Consider the following 4038-nt stretch of genomic DNA (forward strand, 5'->3'; position numbering starts at 1 on the left):
GCTGTGGGAGTACCAACGAGAAACCAGCTTGCTAAAACCACCGCTGAAGCTTTTTACAACCAATTCATAGTCCATTATGGCATACCAAACCGGATACACAGTGACCACGGAGCCAACTTTGAGAGCCAGATCATGAAGGAGTTATGTACCATCACCGGCATCACGCACCACCAGTTATCATGCGATGGGAAACGGAATGACCGAGAGGTTTAACCGTACTCTTCTGGACATGCTTGGTTCACTCGAGGAGGAAAAGAAAATCAACTGGAAGGCACATGTTGGACCAATGGTGCATTATTACAACTGTACTCGACATGAAAGCACTGGGCAAACACCTTATCTTTTGATGTTTGGCAGAAATCCAAGAATTCCAGTTGACGCAGTGTTTGGACTTAGAGAGAATGAGAAGGAACCATCATCAAAATTTATCCAGGAGTTGCGGGAACGAATAGCAGAGGCACATCGACTAGCACAGGCTGCTGCAGAGAAAGCTAGAGAGAAGCAGGACAATTATGATATTAAAGTTAGAGGAGGAACAGTGAAAGAAGGTGACAGAGTGTTGGTGAAAGTAGTTGCGTTTGAGGGAAAACATAAACTTGCTGACCGATGGGAGCATGACCCATATGTGGTGATTACTCAGAAGAATGAGGACATTCCAGTTTTTTGTGGTGAGGAAGGAGAATGGGGAAGAAAGAACCAGGACTGTTCATCGCAACTTACTTTTACCTATTGGAATACTTCGAGACAGACCAACACCTGCACCACGGAAAGCAACACCTGCAAGATTGATACCTGCCAAAGAACCGGACCAGACCAAACATGATGAAACGGAGGATGTTGCATCAGATGAAGAGTCAGTATGGGTTCATCATGTCATTGGGGAAAAGGAACAGAGCAACAGTGGTTTAGTCATTGCTGATGTGGATTCTGTTCAGAGACCTGATGAGGAGTCAACAGAGACTGGAGGGGACGCCCATCAATCGGAAGATATCATCATTGTCAACGATAGCCAGTCTGATGTTGAGGATAACAGAAGCGCTTCAACAGACCAAGAGAAGACTACTCAGGAAATCAACCATTCTGGTAGTGATAGTTCTCCGGATACAGATGCAGAAGATACACCGGTTCTGAGACGTTCCACCAGAGAACGGAGGCCACCAGAAAGATTTAGATCTGGTGAGTACCTTATGACCAAGTCTGCAATAGGAAAACCACAAAGTGACTGGGAAAAGAGAGTTAAGTTCATTACAACTCTAGCTTCTGATTCTAGTTGACTAAAGGATTTGCAGACAGGGGCAGGGCGTTCAATTCTCAAGATATTGGAGACACATACCTCACCTTAGTACATCAATAAAATGCCGAGACGTCATTTACCGGCCCGGGGGAGTATGTGGCAGAGTGGAATTTAACCAGGAATTGACTGTGGATATAATATTCATTTAATGTTACTCTTTCTATATATTTATGTATTGTATTTTATTTATTATATGATATATGATTTGAGATTAATAAACGAATGGTTTATATGATTATTAAAACTTGCTCACATTTATATTAAAATGTATACATGTTGTTACTTGTATCAGTGTAATTGATAATCATTTACCTTGACTGATGGATTTACCTATCAGCTGATGAGCTATTTATAGAACTCTTTATTTCTCTTTTATTTATTGGTCTATTCAGGTCACATGTACTTTAAAATTCTCTTTGGGGTTTCCTTTGGAATGTGAGTATTATTCTCTTTGAGTTTGCTGAGCTGGATGGCAGACATTGATTTCCTTGAGATTTTTATAACTTAGTCTATAGTTTCTGCCTAGTATTTCAACATAAATCTACTTTGGAAGTTTAGTTGTATTGCTGAGTTTCTGGAACTTGTATTTGAGGTTTTGTATGTGTCATACTGTATTATACCAGACAGTTAACCAGACCTTTTCATCTATTTGAGAGGGTCAATTAATTTATTTGTAACAGATTCCAATCTGCCTTATCAATAAAAGAACCCTAAATAATCCATGTGTATTTTGTGGATCCCAATATGGTTTCACAAATTTCCACTGAAACGTTACATGTCCATTCGAATTGTTTGATAAACTTATGGAATCCACAAATTCAACTAACGAAATGTTGACAAAACCACACAAATTGTCATCAAAACCAAGAGAAATACATGGAAAAACAACATTAAGGCACAAATATTTCAGTTTCAAATGATACAATACGAATACTTGTACATGTAGTTTATCATGCAAAAAGGGGCATCGTCCAATTGGATGAAAAAAATGTAGTTAATTGCGCTAATTTTGTTACGTGGTTGAATTGACACAACAAATAAAAGAGTACCAAACCTGTAAAATATTTATAGAGGAAGTGATGACAAACATTCCACAAAAATAGGAAAATAAAATATAAGTTAACCTTTACTATGCCAAAGAGCCTATATATCTAAAATGTCCAAAAGGTGTTATCTACGGACTAACCACTGTATGAGTGTGATTATAAGTTATCTACGTTTTTATCCGTCGATAAAGATATTTCAAATCCCAGAAGTACGTTAGTACATACTGAGGCAAAACCGAAGGGTGTACGGTAGTACTGAAGGGGTTTAAAATCTTCGGATACAAACGTAGATGTTTCTCTATGGATTTTCAACATAACATGTAATGCAAATGTGACATTTTTGCAAGTATTTTTGAAAAATATAGTGAAATATGCCAATTTGAATGTTTTTATCGGATATAGGGTTCTACCTTTTGTAGAACCTTACCGGTGCCCAAATGGTGTGAAATAACAATGGACAATGTTGTTTTTGCCGGTCAACGTCTCGAGCGCTACGTCACAGACGTCAAATATTTATGAGTCAGAGATTTGACGTCTAAACTAAACTAGGTCAGGAATTCCATTGGCGATGATGATGACGAAGCAAAGTCATGTGCGTAAAAAATCTGAAAAATGGGACAAATTAATGGCATCAAAAGATTTTGTTTAAAAGGTACGACATTTAATTACTGGGGATATATGGAGTGGAGTTTGAATCTTCATTTTTTCGACTACATATTGTCGTAGCAAGTTTGCTGCTCTTTTGTTTGCCTTTCCGGTGCTGGGTGCAATGCTCTTGGCTCTTTTAGATCGAGGATTTCACTCGCTGTGTGTGAAGCAAATTCGCTTCGCTATCTTGGACGCTGTCAGCAGTGCGCGTGACCATTAATATTCACTTAGTATAACGACGAGGTTAAATTGGACGGGTGTATCATTCGCTGATGGTGCAGCTCTTCATTTTTGTTTTTGCTTTTGTTTTATGGTTTGTTTTTTTTTACTGTTGTTGTTATTTTTTAGGCTATTATGTCAATATATATTTTTTTCATATGTAAGTTTCAATTTTCATCAAAATTTTCCCCCTTACAATTCACTCTAAATGGCGTATAAATTATGTCTCGGTTAAAAGTCAATGCCAATTGACAAAAATCAATTGAAAAATTGCACTATTCTTACATATAATAAATTTGAAATGGTATATTTTAAAGCGTTCTTTTTCTTTCTGTAACAGTGAAAATTTTTCATCGATTTATTCACATTTTTTCCAACCCAATGCTATGCAAGAAAAGCAATGTCGTCTATCACTCTGTAGTCAAGCACATAGCCGAACAGAAGTAGACGCAGTTTTGCAATCATTAACCTAAAGGAAAGCATTCGGTCTATTTAAAATATTCAATTTTTGTGGGTGATCTTCTTTTGCGCAATAAGGGAATCTTCCGCGTCACAACTCATTTGCGCGAGTAGTCCTTCTGCGCCAGTTTATTTTTAATGCCTGATGACTTCCAAACGATATCAGAACTATCAAATTCGAATGCTAGCAAATTTGTTACCCATACATCTGTTGAAATCGAACTCGTACCATTGTGACAACACCACCTTCACTAAGTCCAGCGCCCTATACAACTCAGCCAGCTATGCTGTAAATAGAATATAGCTTCTTCCTTGCATGTTTTAATCTATATGGTTGTAACTTAGTAAACAATGTACGGCAATACAGGGCAT

The 4038-nt window shown here is 37.7% G+C and overlaps 1 pseudogene; it reads left to right on the plus strand.

The window, feature by feature from the left end:
* Window positions 1-229: 229 nt before the first annotated feature.
* Window positions 230-2041, plus strand: LOC148629792 (uncharacterized; annotated as a pseudogene).
* Window positions 2042-4038: the final 1997 nt, after the last annotated feature.

The sequence above is a fragment of the Perna viridis genome, chromosome 1 (genome assembly GCF_037379345.1).
Source record: "Perna viridis isolate PV_CMFRI_1.1 ecotype Kerala chromosome 1, ASM3737934v1, whole genome shotgun sequence".
Taxonomy (NCBI): Eukaryota; Metazoa; Mollusca; class Bivalvia; order Mytilida; family Mytilidae; genus Perna; species Perna viridis.